Source organism: Molothrus aeneus, chromosome 16, assembly GCF_037042795.1.
Source record: "Molothrus aeneus isolate 106 chromosome 16, BPBGC_Maene_1.0, whole genome shotgun sequence".
Taxonomy (NCBI): Eukaryota; Metazoa; Chordata; class Aves; order Passeriformes; family Icteridae; genus Molothrus; species Molothrus aeneus.
In genome coordinates, this window is record NC_089661.1 from 4,243,888 (window position 1) to 4,261,962 (window position 18,075).

Below are 18,075 nucleotides of genomic sequence, written 5' to 3' on the forward strand. Positions count from 1 at the left end.
AATCTGTGTATTGACATCTCTCATGGCTGAATAAATGGTGTAGTTGAGCTATATTTGCTTGTATTGATTTGTCTGCTGTTTAACATTCATGCCTTTGCTTCACGAGGTTGACCACAGGGCAGAGGATTTGCTATCCATTCCAGGTTTCTGAGGGAGTCAGCATTCCCACGGCAGGTCAGAAGACAAAGTAACTTACCATGATGTGTTTAGGTTAAGTGTTTTAGCACAGCAAATAGGAATAGTGTTAAATATGCATTAATTCATGTGTCACGCGTCCCACGGAATGAAAAAGGGGTTGTGGTTTTGTGTGTATAGAAATATATCACCTGCAAAGAATATTTATACACATCCTATTAATTCCTTTGAGCCCTCAAATGTAAGATCTTGCTGCAGGGCAAGAGTTCTGTATATTTAGGAGTCAGCTGGCAGCTACCAGGTTGTCATTGTTGTGTTTGCTTTCACTATTATTTTATTTTTATCAAAAAGTGGTGCTACTGAAGTTTCTTCTGTTAGACTTGGGATTCTGAATAGAGCGTGTAGATGCTAATTAAGCAATAAGTACCCTGTTTACAGTATTAGAGGACATCAGGAAAAGTCAGCATTTATAAATTCTGATAGAATTGTACGGTGTAAGTGATAGCTGTTGGATATTGTGCATTGACAGGGTCAGGACACAAACGTGTGTTAGAGCATTTCTGTGCTGTGCTAGGGATAAGTCACATTAACTGTGAGGAGGGAGAGGCAAACCTTCATTGTGCTCCTTTTCTCCAGCACTTTGCTGGCATACAGGGGCAAGCACAGCATGAAACAGGTGGGTTTCCATATAGGTCCCTCCAGTAATAGAAGACTGTGGGTTGTGTTCTTCACTTCAGGCTTAATATCAGACACATATGTCTAAAATAGAAATATAGCATTGCACAGTGGCCGTTAATCGGGTATTGGGAATCTGTGTCTTGTGGGATGTGCAAGCTGAGGCTGCTTTTCATGCAGTGAGACACATCCAGCAGGCCTTCATAGCCATTAGAATTTGGGGGTGAAGGTCGGACTCTGGAGCTCAGTCAGACCCTCTGCCATCCTGTCCAATAAATAATTACAAGCAAATCGTGCCTTTCACTCTATGCTGATTGATGTTGAAATTGCTTTTGAAAGTTCTCATAAGTTCCTGTTATAGATTAAGTGCCGGTGTAGGAAAAATAACTGCACCCAACTGAAATGGGTGAATGTAATCAGGTTTAATGGACTCGAGAGCTTGTTGGGAATTAAATAACTATTGATTTGTTGGAAAGTTGCTGTCATTACAAAATGCCACTGTGGACGCATTATCCAAGCAGTTAGATTAGAAGAAAGGGCCCTTTGAAAATTTGGGATGCCTTATTTCAATCTTTTTCCTCTTTATTCTCTCTTTAGAAGGATATATCCAGGCCTTTGTTACTCCTTTATCGTGGATCTGAAATAGTCAGGAACTGCTGAAATAAAAAATAGGTATTAGCAATGCAGTTGGAAAGTGTTCTTTGTATGAGTACTTCTCTGGTCTCTTGTCTTCTCTCTCCCTGATGCCAAACCTGAAAATGGAATTTTGGAAATCAAGCACACATCTGCGTTATTGTCCTAATGAGTGAATTGCAGCATTAAATGGTTTGAGCAATTTGTCCCCCAAGATTTTACCTGCACTTACAGTATCTCTGGTCAGCTTATGACACCAGGATGCTTATTGTTTTTCTCTTAAAGTAAATCTAGGTATCTAAAATAAATAATGCAAAGGACATCTGATAGGAATATTTATATGATCCTCTTCCAAGCAGTAATTACGTAACATTCTGAACTTTAATGGAAATTTTCTTCAGAAATATGCCTTTATAAACTGATTATGTAAATGTTTGGTTTGGTTTGTTTTTGGTTTTTTTTTTCTGGGTTGCAGGTTGAGAACCACAACCCTGAACTATTTTTGAATGTGAGGCAGTTTTAACATTTTATAGGCTTATAAAATGCCAGTTTATTTATTTGCATGGTACACCACAGAAAGTAGGTGTACCTGTGATCAGGGATTCCCCAAGATTTCCAACTGGGTTTATTCCAAGGTTGTGTATGAAGGCAGTGCCTAGAGATCTGGGGGCTAGTTTGGGAGGGTTTTTTTGTTTGTGTTGCACAGTTGAGTAACAGAGATCTCTGTGGAGCAAGGTTTGTCTTCAGAGGTCCTGCACCTTCGTGTGCTGTTAATGGTTTTACTTAATGCTGTGGATGAGCAGCTGCTCCAGCCTCTCCTAAATTGATCAGCAAACCCTGCCCTGCATCCTCTGCTCGCCTCTGCCACAGCCTCTTGTCAGGGAGTAGTGGAATGTGTGAATACCAAAAAAAAGGGGTGGATTCTGTGGGTACAACTCTGGGCATGCCTTACATGAGCAGCCATGTGCATTTTCCTAATTGCATGTATTAGATTGTATTCCTTTTACTGACATGATGTGTTTGAGTGAGATGATGGAAAGTGAAATGCTTTTGTTCTTGGAGAGACACAAGGGCCAGGGTTACAGAGATGTTGGTGTGTATCAAATTACATTAAATATACATGCAAACTTATTTTCCAGTAAATAAATATACCTTAAACTTAATAGAATGCTAGCCTATGACTTAGTAATGCATTTTTAAATGAGAAATTGTCTTTGCCTCTTCCTTCCTTCTCCTGGGTAAAACTATTTGGGGAAAAAAAAAAAGATCACATGAAAGTACAAATAATGCATAAATAGCTCTATGCCTCCTGTGGGTGGGGAGATATTTTCTGCCTTGGCACAAGAAGCCCACTGGTGGCTTCAGGGCTGTCACAGGACCCAGGCAGGGACTGCAGTGCAGCCACAGCCAGGCCCACCTTGTGTCCAAACTGCCCTGCTGCTCCTCCTGGCAAGGGAAATGAAAGAAATGCCATCTAGGATTAAGTGTCAATCCAGTAAGAGGTTTCTTCTCCTGCCCTTGGTCCCCATCCCAGTTGAGTCATTTGATCCCAAGGGGGAGCCCGTATGTCCGGATGGGAGCACTCAGGGGGTGCTGATGGCAAAGCTCCCTGTGCCCTGGCCAGGCTGTGCAGCCTGCACGAGTGTGCTCCTGTACCCTCTTCCAGTTCCTGGAATAGATGTGACACCAAGCTCCACTCATCATTAAATTACAAAGCTTGTTTTAAGGCTGCACTCTCCACAATGCAGATAATACTGTTATTTTGTTAAATAATATCTGAGAGATCATATCATCTCCATCCCGTAAATATAAAATGTTTGCAGTTGCTCTGGTTTCTTGGAATGCTAGATTTACGATAAAATATTTTGAAAATACGCATGCAATATATGACATTTTAATAATGGATGCTAAATTATTTATTATGTGGCTCAGGTAACTCTATTTCCATTTAGCAGAGAAAGAGGCATGCATAGGCATTATTATAAAAGTTATTAAAGTTGAAATCGTTTTGGCTTTTCAGTAAACTACTGCAAGGCTCTGGAAAGAGAGACAGTTCTGTTTAATAGAAAAGGTGGAACTTGTATATATAGGATTATAAAATGGGATTATTTATGAATATGCTTGGTATTTTTTAAAATATGCTTCTATTTTGACATAGTGACCAGAAAAGTTCTAAGAGTTCTGAGGATTTAAGCTTGTGATCATTGTTAAAAAATTAAGTGTTAAAAACTAAGCTAAAACCTTCTTTTTTTGCTTTTATTTGCTTACTTATTTATGTAGTGATAAAGGGGTGAGTTGGAGAAGAAAAACAGAAAATCAGCTGGTGATGAAATAATTCAATATATTGGGAACTGCTGTACTTTTAAGTATATTAACTTTAAGCTTAGATTATTCTGAAGATACTTTGATTTTTTTTTTTTGATTTTTTTTTTCTGTGTATCTGATTTTCCATAACTGGTTAACCAGTGTGTTTGACTGACAACTGAAAAAGTGGTAATCTGGAGACTGTTCCATTTTATTTTAGGGTTGAGAGAATTGCCTAGAATATGCTGTGAAAAGTAGTGGTGCAGACTTCATCACGGTGCCATCACTTTACCCATCTGGAAAATCCTTGTTTTAGTGCTGTTTTGGGAAGTGCTAGCAGTGGGTACATTCTGAATTCTTGTAGGTGTTAGTGTGTTAGGCTACCTGCAAAATCACACTGGCATTCTGGCAATCCAGTCTTGGGGAATGCTATGGATTTGTTGTGTCACTTTACACGAAAAAGGCTTTTGTAATTTCGTAGGTTTTATTTGAATAATACATTTGAAATAGCAATGAGGAGAGGTTTGAGTTCTTCCAGTGTTGCCTGCAGTGGTGGATTGTTGTTTTTGTTGGTTTTACATTATGATCTAGTGGAAAGCAGAGCTTAATTTCTGTTTACATTGGCTGAATTGCCTCTTTGAAATGCAGTAAGGAGATGATTTAGCTTAAATACAGATTTACTCTGGCTTGATTGTGTTGTTCTGCCTCTCCTGCTCCTAGTACTGTACTCCCAGTGCTTTGTGAGTGGAGGATGAATTTGTTTCACTATTGCAATCCTATTCATCTGAGTGTGCATCTTGTCTTGCTTTTGAGAGACCATATCTAACATTTCTTCTCTCAGTCTGAGAGTTGCAAAGTTTTTCTCCCTTTTGTATCACAAGTGCTTTTAGCACATGTGAAGTGGTGGTGTTAGTGATGAATATGATCTTTATTGTTTCGATAGCTGAACATTTTTGTAAACAATGTTTAAAAGTCTGGAAATCATAGAATCATAGAACTGTTTCTTGGAAAAGACCTTTAGGATTATCAAGTCTGACTGTTAACCCAGCACTGCCAAGTCCAACATTAATCCACGTCCTTAAGTGCCACATCTATGCTTAATTTTTAATTTCCCCTTTTCAAATACCTCTAGGGATGATGATTCAACCATTTCCCTGGGCAACCTGTTCCAATGCTTGACAGCCCCTTTCTAACATCCAATTTAAATCTCCCCTGGTACAACTTGAAGCCATTTCCTCTTGTTCTGTTGCCTGGGAGCAGAGCCTGACCCCCACCTGGCTACAGCCTCTTGCCAAGAACTTGTAGAGAATGAGAAGGTTCCCCTGGGCCTGCTGTTCTCCAGGCTGAGCCCCTGCCCTGGCGGTGCTACAGCCCCTTCCCCAGCTCCTTTCCCTGCCCTGGACACACTCCAGCCCCTCCACGTCCTTCATGGCATGAGGAGCCCAGAAGTGACCCCAGGATTTGAGGTGTGGCCTCAGCAGTGGCACAGGGGGTCAGTCCCTGCCCTGGTGCTGCTGGTCACACTGTGGTTGATTCCAGGTGTCGTGGCTGGGTCATGTTCTGCACCCCCAGGGCCTTTCCTGCTTCAGGAGCTTCTGGTGGCCAAAGGGCAGCACCCACCCTTGGTGGACAAAGAGGACTTGGACTCCTCTGGCCACTGCTCTGGGCCCAGCCAGCCTGGCCAGGGCCCTCTGCAGAGCCTTGGTGTCATCCTCAACCCTCCTGAAGGATGTTCAATCCCCTTCCAGAGCGTGGATAAAGCTGTTGGACAGAGCTCATGCTGGTGCTGTGTGGTGGTGTTCACAGGGGTCCCAGGATGAGGGAAGATTGAGAATCTTGACTCCATGTTTCAGAAGGCTGATTTATTATTTGATTAAATATATTATTTTAAAGGAAAATTATATACTAAAACTATACTAAAAGAAAAGAGAAAGGAGACATCAGAAGGCTAGCAAATGAATGGAATGATAATAAAATCTTGTGACTGCTCACAGCCTCGACACAGGTGGCTGTCAGTGGTCATCAAGTAAAAACAATTTCACATGCTGGGTAAACAATTCTCCAAATTGCATTCCAGAGCAGCAAAATATGGAGAAGCTGAAGCTCCTCAGCTTCTCAGAAGAAAAGATCCTGGCGAAAGGATTTTTCATAAAATATATCTGTGACAGTACTGTGCCCTGGGGAATCCTGCTGGTGCCCTGCCCCAGCTGGGGCAGCTCCACTGCCCACCCTCAGCCTGGCCATCACCCAGATTTCATGCAGAGAGCATCACCCAGGTCTCACACAGAGAACCTTTCACCCATACAAGGCACGAGCAGCCAGCTTCCAGGACAGATCTGTGGGAAATGCTGTCGGGCAGACACAGCCACAGCCTTGCCCTCATCCACTGGGCAGGAGGACATCATTCATTGACCTTAGGGGGACATCAGGCCAGTCAAGCAGGACCTGCCTTTTGAAACCCATGGTGGCCAGGCCTGATGGCTTCATTGTCCTCTCTGTGCCTTTTGATGGCACCCACGGTGATCTCCTCCATACAGTTTTGGATTAAATTGGTTTTCTTGTCAATCCGTGGATCAAGCCAGTAGCCAGTAAGCATTGTTGGTGAGACCTGTCAGCTGCTCAGGAGGCTGCAGACAGCTGGAAAGTATTTGGTTATTGCTATTGCAAAAGTTTATTCTCTTAACTTGCCCCTAATTCTTGCTAAGAAGTGCAGATATCATCAAATACCTGCTGAGTGAGCCCTTAGGGGCAAGAGGGAGGGTAATGACATGGAATGTCTTCCCCATTGACCAAAAAGACAATTTTAACAAGAAAAATAGCTTATCTAAATAGTTTTACTTCAGCTAAGAAACAAGCAGTTATTCTGCCCTGCCACCTGCATAATTTTTTCTCCCTGGCCTTCATTTTGCAAATCAATGGGTGACATAATTCCGATGGCTAAGGCAATGCTGCATTACCTCTTTGACCTCCTATTCTGTCAGCTCAGTCAATGCTCTGTTATAGTCAGGGCTTTTTTCACCTGGTAGATTTAATGTGACACTCAGCAGGCAGATTTTTTTTTTTTTTCCTTTTCCACTACTGCATGTGATATCAGTATTAGTGAGTTTTAGACATGATGATCTGTAATTATGGTCACTAGCTTGTGTGTTGGATAATACACTGCAATGGAGTGTGGTAGAATGGCAAAAACTGGGTAAATCTGGGCCTTTCTGACTGCAGGAGTTTTTTAAGGGGAATAAATACAAGAATATTTGAGTTTGTAAGAAAAAAAATGATTTCTAGACATGAGATAGCTATCATTAGGGTAAGTTCTATTTGTTTTTTCATCCCCTAAGTAAGACAAAGCTTTTAAGATTTGGATGCTCTGTAAAAGCCAATTGTTTGACTTGGCTCCCCCAGCTAGAAGCCAGCAAGCTGATACTGCTGTTTCCAAGGATCTGGAATTTCAGCTGATTTTTTTTTTCTCTCTTCTGACTCATGCATAATCATCAGTAATAAAACTTCTGATGGCCGAATTATGACAGGAGATACAGCTTTGAAGTTCTTTTGCTTTCAGTAGAATGATTCACAACTGATATAAAAATATGCTTCTACATCTAAATATAAAACAGTCATTTTAATGGAGTTTGCTTGAATATTTCACCTATTTACCCTCTGGTAAGTTATCTTGTGTTACATGAGCTCATGTTAGAAACCCAGGTCAAATACATCTTTTGGCTTCTCTGCTTGCTTGCTTTTTTTAACTGAGGTGTGCAGGTAACTGTTTCCTCAGACCTGGTTTCAAAGAGGGTGTTGTAAAAACATATGAAATGTCTATTTCAGTAGATCAGGTTGTGAAAAAAATACAGCAAGGGTGCAGTTATTTCAAGTATAAGTACTTTTACCTGAACTAATTGGAAATTGCATTGCTCAATTGCTATCTAAGAGTGGTGAAACCACACCTGACAAATATTTGACAGTCAGATTTCACAGATAATTTGGAAATAAATGTTGGGGGCTTTTTTAGTGGAGTGACAGGTCATGAACACTGTAAATATATTATTTGAAATTGACCCAGGTAAATTTTCTGTGTCAGACTTTCTCCCTGTGTTTCACAAGACTCAGGTTATTGTGGATTAGGGTAAATTCTGATGTCCTGGCTCCTTTTCTTTCTCTACCTGCAGGAGCTAGAGAGCTTGTAGAATGACTTCATCTTCCAATTCTGATGGAATTGGAATTAAAAATACACTAAAGAATGTAATTTATTTTTTTAAATCAAGATATATCGGTTTGTTGCTGCCCAAAGTGAAAAAAAATTAAAAGTCTCTTACCTGTATATTCAGGAGTCAGAATGGTTCATGCTTTCATTTTATTTGAGGCCTTGAACTAAATAAAACATGGTGCATTTCAAGGAATGTTGGCCATCAAGGAAAAGCTAATCAGACTTTACTAAGCATGCTTCTGTAAAAGCAACTTAAGATAGAGCTAAAATTACTGAAAACAGTGAGCTGATCTGAACTATACTGCTTTTTATTGTCTTTTTTAATTCTGAGAGAGTAAAATTATTATTTAATTCTTGTAATTCCAATGCTTTTTCATCTTATAGAGCTGGAGGTACACTTGTTAAGTCTCTGTCCTCACTTTGCCATACTATTGGAAAGCATGTAGTGCCCTCCAGTTTGCTAATGAGTAGCATTTAAAAGTCATGGAGGAGCAAATTGTCCATATATTGGTTTGTTATGAGAAATGTCTGTGACACTTTGCTTTCTCTGTAGCATTTCCATGTATAGCAGATTCAGTAAAATGCATCTCCAGACATGTAAGCTTCAAAACACCCAGCCCAGGCAAACAAGTGCTGCCAAAATGCAGATGCAAGGGTTTCTCTGTAAATTACCAGCAGCTGTGCAGGTACACATCAGCTGTCTTTATTTTCACTGCCAGTGGTGCTGAACATGAGCGTGTTTCAAACACTTTGAGAACAAATCAGATTGACACTTGAAACCAAGAAAGAGGAAAAAAAAGGGCATTTCCAAACATTTTGCTTCCGTTCTAGAGAAAACCTTACAATTATGTTAAAACAGAACCTAAACATGGGTGAGTGTTCCAAAGAGTATAATAAGAACAGGTTTAGAAAAAAAAAAACAAACAGGCTTTTGAAAAGCTATAGCCCTATAGTCTGTTAAAAGCAAGATGACATTTAGTTGAGAAATAAAAGGTGACTGTAGGTGAGGGAAAGCACATCTTCCTGCGTTTGTGAATAATCCTGGAGATAATAACACAGAATGAATCATTCTTGGTTTCCTGCTAGCCTCAGTGTGGTGCTGACTGAAGTGAACCTGAGAAGTCCTTTGCTACTCCCTGGAGATGACTGGGCTCTGTCAGGGCAGCTCAGGGGATTGAGCTCAGCTGGATGCTGAACAGGGTCTGCACCATGGGACCTGCTTCAGATCTGGGAGAGCAAGTGTGAAGGTGTTTGCCCTCTGTGCAGAACGGTTCCTTATTCTCCAGGTGTTGGATATGTATTTTACGTGTACAGGGTTTGTGTTGATGTTGTTTTTGGGAGATTTGTCTTAGTGCTTGACCACCTTTTTAGTGCAAAAAGATTTTAGAGATATATTTATAATATTTTAAGAAATACAGAACAGCTTTTTAAAATGAAATAAGCTCACTTTTGCTGGATTTTCTATCTCTTTGACTTGGAATTGTACTGAAAAATGGTGTATAAATGTATTTTTTAAATTAATTTACATCTTGATAACAGTTGAGGTACAGAGAGAAGGTAAACCTCTACAACTGTATTTCAATGCTCAGTTAGAATGAAAAGATTTTCATTTCAGTTACTAAAAGAGCAAAACAAAAAATCCTCAAAACATGAACACTGTTAAGAGCCTTCAAAAACCACCAGGATGGAAGGGAATTCTGACTATTTGTACACAAAAACCAGAAAAGGCAAATTGTTAAGCAAGTCATGAGGATTGTTAACAGAATCTCAACAAAATTTGATTCTGTGGAGGCTGAGCCATACTTGAAAAGTTCTGATCCCCTCAGTATCTTGAATAATTTGTATTTTGTTATGCGCTTGTAGCAATTAATTACTACAGAGTGGGTTTAAAGTTGGTGGTACCTGGAAAGTGTCTGCTCAGGTCCATGCTATAGAGAGCATGGGTTCAGTGCTTGATCTCCATCCCAAGGAAGGTTCCCTTTGCTACCTTGTCCTGAGACAGAAGCAGCAGAATGAGCAATCAAACGTGTTCTGTTGTGACAAGTCACGCAAGAGTCTGCTCTGAGGTGAACATGGAAAACACAGCACCAGCTTTCCTCTCTCTCAGGGAAATGAAATGGAATTGGGGCAACCCCTCCTTCTGGAACACAGGAATAAATTACACTTTTGATTATTGCTTTTTAAAAAATCTTTTATCGAGACACTGAGCTGTTATGGGGGAGGGAGGTGTTTATCTTTTTTTTTTTTTTTTGCCTTATGTTTAAAACCAGAAAAAAAGCAAACTTGAAATCCTAAAACTGTCTGTAACCACCTCTTAAAAAGATTCTGTCTTCCATCTTCTCTTTGTCACCTCTTTTCATTTAAAACTTTACTATCTGTCCCACTTTTGCTACCCAAATACAAGAGGATTTGAGGCCAGGTGAAACACAGCAGCTGGGGTTAGGCCCCATTCTTAAAAGGTCAGCCCGTCTTGGTCTTCCTCCTTGATGTTCTCCTATCAATTCAATTCTGGTGTTTGCCATTCATTTTTAAAAAGTGTGTGCAGAAATGACTCAGTGTAGTTCCAAGTTAGTTGAACCATTCAGAAGCTTAAATATAAAATTAAGGCAAGCATTGTGTGCAAGGATTTACTTCTGAATGCTTCTAAAGGTTACCTGAAATTGTTGATACCCAAAGAAATTTTTCAAAACTGCTCCTTCTGTGAGAAAAGAAATACATGGATGAGTTTCATTCTAGCACTGGTCAGTGTGTTTGGGAAAGTGAGTGTCCCCCCTGGCTCCTGGGGTGACTTATTTTGTAGAGAGAAGCTGTTGAAACTCACTCAGACCTTTGGACTGCTGCCATTGCAGGAAATGAAATCCATCCATGGCAGGATTCTCTGAGCACCATTTTTAACTGACTTACTGAGCTAGGTTGACTGGAGTGAGTTTTTTACATGGGCTTTTTACTGCAGAGATGAATGTTTTTATTTTTTACGCCTTCCTCCGTGAAGGAACAGTTAAAATCAGGCACAGGGAAATGTAACAGATGTTGGTGCACATTTCCCATCTGAAAATGTCTTCCACTGGCCAAGAGGATTGTTAGGCACAATTAAGCCCAGTTTAGACATCCTGTACTGGAAGCCAAGGCTGCTGAGGATGTTCCCAACAGGGGAGCACGGCTTTGGAAGGAAGGACGTTCATATGAGCTTTGATCTGTGGCAGGTTTTTGAGTGTCACTGGGTGAAAAACAAAGATGTGACTGACAGCTCCGAGTCTGTGCCCCCACATACTGCATGTGTCCTTAAGATGCAGCTATACTGTACACAGCTGTAGATTTAGGGGACACTTGGAATCCATGAGCAAATTTATTATGAATTTCAAGGATGCTAGCACTTGAAATCTGATTTTTGAGAGGCATTTGGCGTAATGTTGCCAACTGACTTTAAAAGCTTGTGATGTTACGCCTTGTAATGTTCCACATTGAGTGTAATTGTCACTGGAATCAGCTTTATGATGGCAAATCTTCATGATGACTGCAGGGATATATTTTTTTGCGTATTATGTCTGAAATGTGAGTTACTTTGTGATTTCAGAAGTATAGTGGTAGTGAAGGGAGGAAGGCACTGCAGACTTTTGAACTCACGTATGAAATGTTTATGCAGAGAGTAGAATTTGTCATTTCCAGTGATGTGATAGCATCTACTGTTGAAAAAGACCCTGAGAACCGAATGCTCTTATATTTTGTGATTTGTATTGTAATTGGACCCATTAGAGTTGGCCATTGTGGAAAAGCATGCTTTGCTGGCAGAAAATTGCAGTGATTGACTATTTTCGTTGTATCAGAATATTATGCAGACGTTGTGAACGTGTGTTGACCTAAAAATGTCAGTGGGCATTTCATATCAGTCTCTTTTTTTTTTTTCTGGGGTGGGGAGGGATGACACAAAAATGCAAGGCAGACATTGCTTTTCTGTTGTGTAATGCCTGGCTTTTAATAATGTAAGAAGCTCTGTGCCAGGTCTGTAAACAGAGTCTGTGAGTTCTGGGCAGCCAGTAAGTCTTTTCACTGAAATATGCAGGAGAATTCTAAACCAAACCTCTTTGTTATTCCACTCTTATTTTCCTGTAATTAGACACAAATCTACAAAGGGTCTTTCCCTGTCCCTCTGGCCTTAATTCTCCATATAATGTTTTTTGTTAACTTCCTTTTTAGAAGGACATAAGCTGGGTTTAATATCTCACATCATTTTTACTGAGGGCAGCAATAGGGCAGCCTTGTCCAAAGTCCCACGTGCGGGTGATGAGACACAGTTACCTGCATTTCATAGGGGAAAAAAGTGGCACTCCACTAATTTTCTGGAAAACACGATTTGTTCCCGTGGGAGAATATTTCTTAAAAACCTCTTTGTAAATCCCCTGGAACTGATGGAGTTCTGAGGAGTGCCTGGAACCTTGCTTGACACAGCATATGGTCTTTATACGTGCCTAAAAATTATTCAGTGTGTGGTAACTTGTGGTGGCAATGTGTTTATCTCTGGTGCTCCTTCTCGAGGAGCATTGTCTTGTTTAAGTGGCTGTGAAATGTACTTTTTATGTGCTGCTCCGCGGTCATCTTGAGGTCGGCATAATCCTGGCTTAAGGTGTCTGCCTGCAAATTTGTCATTTGCATTATTATTGGCTGGTTCTTGCAGAACCAAGCTATTTTTTTTTTTTAACATAAAGTGCTTTGCCTAGAAGACTATTAGCAAAATGCTGAGCAAGGTGTTTTTATTCTCTGGGTTCCAAGAAGAAATGGGAGATCAAGGAGGGCAGAGGTGATGCGTTAAGTCTAATTTAGCATGGGAGAGATTATCTCAAAATATTAATGAATATGTAGCATTGCTCTTCTGGATAGGAGGCATGAGAACTTCTGGTTTACATTTTCACTTTGTTAGTTGAGTGCTTTGTAGAGATTTTCCTCCCCTGAGTTCTAGATGTCAAGATCAGACACCTGAAATACTTAAAAGTAGCTCTGGATCAGAGCCAGACTTTGTAATTATTTAAACCCATATTTCATGGATTTATTTGTTTTTTGAGCACTTCTTTTCTGATACAGCAAAATTATCTGTCTAATGTTTCATTTTCTTCAAGTATTCTGAACACTTTTGTAAGGCATATTTTTCTCAGTGTTTGGCACTTTTGGCAGACAAAAGATTCTATGTACCTCTGCTATTTTCCCATGTCTTTTAGAAATATTATCTCTTTTAATGTAATATAAACACTTCTCTGTTACTAAATGGCTCTCTTATTAAATAACTTTTTCTAATCTTATTAATTAAAATTAGCTTCTGGTCACCGTTCTTCCATTCCTTTGCAAAAAAATATGATCTGGCATCCTCATCACAAAAATAGATGGTGAGTCGGGAACCAGACACCTTCAGAAACAGATCCCAGATGTATTTTTAAGGAACACTGTGAACCAGCAAGCATTTAAAATCTTGTTGGAATTATTTCTTGAGAATGATGAGTGTTAGCTGCTGAGGTGGGTCTCACATGTACTGCATAAGTGGTGTCTATTTTACTTCCTCACCTAATGATTGAAGCTGAAGAAATAATTTGGCTGTGAATATACTGATACTCTTGCATTGTCAATATTTGTTAGGGTTACCTCTTTGTTATTCTGTGTGCTTAAAGAATTCTGCTTCAGCACTGTGTTTGCTTGGAGGAGAGGATACAAGTTTCAAATTAAGAAAAAAACTGTTTGCTTTTATTTCTAAATAACGGTTGTGATTCAAGAATATGATGGAGTAGTTAATGTTAATTACCCTCCACACTCTTTTGGGAAAAACCTGTGTACACACTTTGTGTCTTTGTTTAATAGTTAGCTTTGTACTCTAGCAGGACAGGAGACTTGGATTTTATGTTACCCACTGCAGAAATAGAAAAATCAAATTGAACGTGATATGCTTCTTTTTCTCTCTCTGTCTCAGGGCAGAACACTTTGTTAAAAACTGATTCCACACTCTTTGGTGAAAGCCATTTCTCTAATGTAACAAAACCTGAGGGGCTTTTGTTATCTTTTTTTTTAATTGTTATTATTATTTTTTCATGTTCAGAATTAGAAAGTGAATGTATACATTTATACAGGAAAATTTTCTTGCTGTGAAGAGGGATTTCCAGTTCATGGATTGAAAGATGTTCAAGCCAGGAAAGATCATTATGCTAATTCAGCCTGTCCTCTTCAATGTACATGCTACAGAACTTGGAGGCTGGCTTAAAGCAGACCTTTTGGAAGATATTTCATCTTGTTTTAAACATCCAAGTAATTTTGGTTCCCTCAGTTTCACTGCTGCCTTACTGAACTGTTTGCATGTTTAATTACCCTTGCAGTTTGGACATTACAAAGCTCTATTTCTCTTTATTTTTTGCTCCCAGCCACTGTTTCCCACTGTGTTTTCTGTCTGTGAGATTAAAAATGCAAAATATCCTCAAACAAATGAGGAAGCTCTGGAAGTGTGCTACCTCCTAGAAGAGATTTATATCAAAGATCTAGAGGAAATAGGGGAGGAAGAACCCTAGTGGAATCAAATAATCTGCTTTTCTGCCTGAAAGCAAGATCAACTTTGCCTGCATCACTCCTGAGACATTTGCTGAGCCCCTTCTGGAAGGACAGGGACTCTCCAACCTCTGCAGGCGTTTTACATTTGCACTGAGGGCTTTCCTTTTCCCCAGTGCCTGAGTTACACATCTTCTCTTGTGCAATTTAACCTCCCACTGCTTTATGGAGAGTGGCCATACAAAATGCATTATTTCCACCCTTTTTCTAGTGGGTCATTATCTACCTAGAGATAGCGATGCCAACCTCAGCTTTCCCTCCTTGTAGCAGTGCAATCCTCATTTCTTCACCTTCTGGAGTTTGTCTTGGCCTCCTGCAGTTGTGAGCCATTATGGGTAAGATTTTTAGATCTGCAGAATTATTTAGGCATCTAGTTTCTTTTCTCCAGAACATGTATGAAACATAACTCTGCTTCAGATACCTGAAATGGGCATAGGAGGTAATAAAATTTTGCTAGTAGGTACAGATGTATGATGGGAGGAGAGGTGAGAGTTAACAGTAAGTCATGAGACACAGAGCACTGTGAAGGATGAGTTTATTTTGCTGTTATTAAAAATTTCATTTCAGGATAATCCCTCTGAGACTTAACACGTTATTTTAAGAAAAGCTTCCTAGAGCAGCAGTAAACAAGACACAGTACAGTAGGTTCAAACGATTCATAAATGTTTGGATTTTTTTTAAACATCCCATTTATTGAGTCTGTATCTAATACAGTGCTGAAAGAAACAGCAATCATGTTGCCTATGTGTTTGCAAAGAGTGACATTTGTAAAGTAATCTATTTAAATAATCAGCACTCTGAAGCCTTGTCTGCCGTTTTTGGCTGTCAAATTTTGTCAAGTAGGAGGAAAAACGCTTAAAGCACAGGCTAGCTCTTTAGTGATTTTTGCATATCCCTTCTTCAGCAGCTCAGCTGAGGCTTAATTTAGAGGTGCTGCTGGGTGTGTGACAGCATCTGTTTGTGTGCATGGCTTTGGCAAAGCATCCTGTGCCTCTGGATGTCCCAGCCACAGGAGCAGCCCCTGCTTCCATCTGGGTTTGTTTCCATCAGGCTCCCAATGCCCAGGGCTGCAGGAAGGCAGGAGCAAACCTCGCTGTCCAGCGGGGCAGGGTTTGAGCCCTGAGGTCACAGGGCCATGTCTGTCTGAGGGGACACTGGGGCTGAAGTCACAGCAGAAAGGAACAGATTTGAGTACAAGACCAACGTGCTCTCCTGTCTAACCTCAGCACTGTGGGGAAGGGTCATGGGGTGTTACTGATAACTGATTAAATCCAAGGCAGAACAGCAAACAAAAAATGCACATGGGCAGCCCTTGATTTACCTGACCTTAATTTTTACTGAATTATTGTCTTAAATATACAATTTCTCCTTTTTTTCTTTTTCATTTGTGAACATAGGTGACAAAACATAAACTATGAATACATCAATCCTTCAGTTCTTTTGAAGCCACAGTGCTCTAAAAGTTCATGCTACAAATTGTAATTAATCCATATTTCATTTGACAGCCTCCAGTAAAGAAGCATTTTGACATGTGTTTAGCAATATTCCCATTCAAAGAGGTACTGAATTTACAGTAAAGCACATGCTAAAGTGCTTCCCTGAATTAGGAATCTAGCACTCAGATACAATCACATTTTCTGGAGTTTTCCCCTGTTGTTAATATTGATGATAGGATCTAAAATGGTGAAGCATGGATCAAAAATAGTCTGTGATCAGGAAAAGGCAGATAAGAGGGCATGGAAAAGAGAGATGAAGAAATACAAGGTGAAGTGAAATAAATGAGCCTTAGCAAAGTGGGATTTATTTCCTAGTTTTTGTTTGTGTTGCTTTGTGTAAAGTGACTCAAAAACTCTGATATCTGTGACATTTCTGCTTTGAGAAACCTGAAAAAGAACCTTGCCTTTTTTCCTTATTTATTCACAGAGTGTTAATGTGTTGAGGTGTGTGCAGCAGAAATAACCCTGTGAGCAAATCAGGTTTAGTGAGCGATGGAAAAATGGAACCTCACAGCAATTCTTGAGGGCCTGCAGGTGACCATTGCCAAGTCTTGTTCTTGTGGAATCCACTGTGTGATTTCAGAGAATGAGAGCTTTCCTCCCCCCTTGACCACCACTGGGGAGAGCTTGGAAAGGGTCCAATGTGGTGAGAAATGTGTAAAGATGAGAGCATCTTTTGACTCCCTCTCAGACACAAAGTGCAGATACTGGAGCACCTTTTAAAGAAAAATATGTAAAGTTACTTTGTAATTCCCCTTTTCTATCACAACAGAACAGAGGGGACTATAACAATAGGGCTACGATTGCTTCTGCTTTGGGTTGATAACGAAAAACGAGATTTTAGTAAATTAAAACTATCATATTATCATACTGGCCTTGAACTGAAGAGTAGGTTTACATTAGATATAAGGAAGGAAATCTTCCCTGTGAGGGTGGTCAGCCCTGGCACAGGGTGCCCAGAGCAGCTGGGGCTGCCCCTGGATCCCTGGCAGTGCCCAAGGCCAGGCTGGACAGGGCTGGGAGCAGCCTGGGACAGTGGGAGGTGTCCCTGCCATGGCAGGGGTGGCACTGGATGGGCTTTAAGGGCCCTTCCAACCCAACCCATTCTGGGGTTCTATGTGTACCATCTTTCTGCAGTTCCTTTTTCTCCCTGTGATTCGCCCTGCTCCCCTGTGCTGTGGTTTATGAACCAATGCCTGCATAAATAGGAAGTGATCCTTGTAATGTGGACAAAATCATGAGTGGAAGGCTGGAAACTCCTCTCAGTTTGCTTCATATATTTTATATTTTTCGCATGCATGTAGGGAAGGATGCCTGTGTATTTAATTATATCAGAGAGATTTCTGTGTGGAGCATATAAGTAGAGTCCTGTTTCTCTTATACCCTAATATTTTTTCATGTATTTAATGTATTTCATATACTTCATGTATTTTCATCTTATGAAAGCTTTCACAGCTGATTTCATCGTTTCAGAAACAGATTTTGATCTGTTTGCATATAGTATAGAATTAAAATGCTGTAGAGATGTTTTGTAGGAGACTCATGATAAGGACTTGTGGGTAGTTTTAAATTCTGTGGACAGTGGGAAAGCAAGAGTGGCTTTTTTTAAAGTTTCTATCAGGATTATAAACTATTTTGTAAAATACAAAATCTGCTTGTAAAGAGAATGGAAATCTTGATGATTGAAGATGATAGTAAAATATGCTATATTTAGTATATATTAAGGTAGAATTTATAATTATTTTTAAACTAGCAAAGATTTGCTAGGTGCTTAAAATGCTCTTTATTTCAGGTGGTGTAGGAATGCTCTTTTTTTTTTAATTTGCCATGTTTATCATCTCTGGGATATGCTTAAATCACATTCTGTGCTCACTGAAGCTTTGCTGAAGAATGCCAGTCAATAGTTACAAAGCTGTCAAACAGTTTCCCCTAAGTTGAATTTACACAGGCACCTCAAGAAGAAATTAATGAAATCTTGTTTCACTGCACATGCCATTTTTAATGACCTTTTGGGGATTTGAAGGACTTTCTGTGCAGTTGCATTTGTTTCTGGAT

At 39.9% G+C, this 18,075-nt stretch overlaps 1 protein-coding gene across 31 annotated transcripts in view; it reads left to right on the plus strand.

Moving 5' to 3' along the window:
• The window catches only part of RBFOX1 (RNA binding fox-1 homolog 1), a 1,178,577-nt gene that overhangs the window by 933,418 nt on the left and 227,084 nt on the right, over positions 1-18,075 (plus strand). The window lies entirely within an intron of this gene.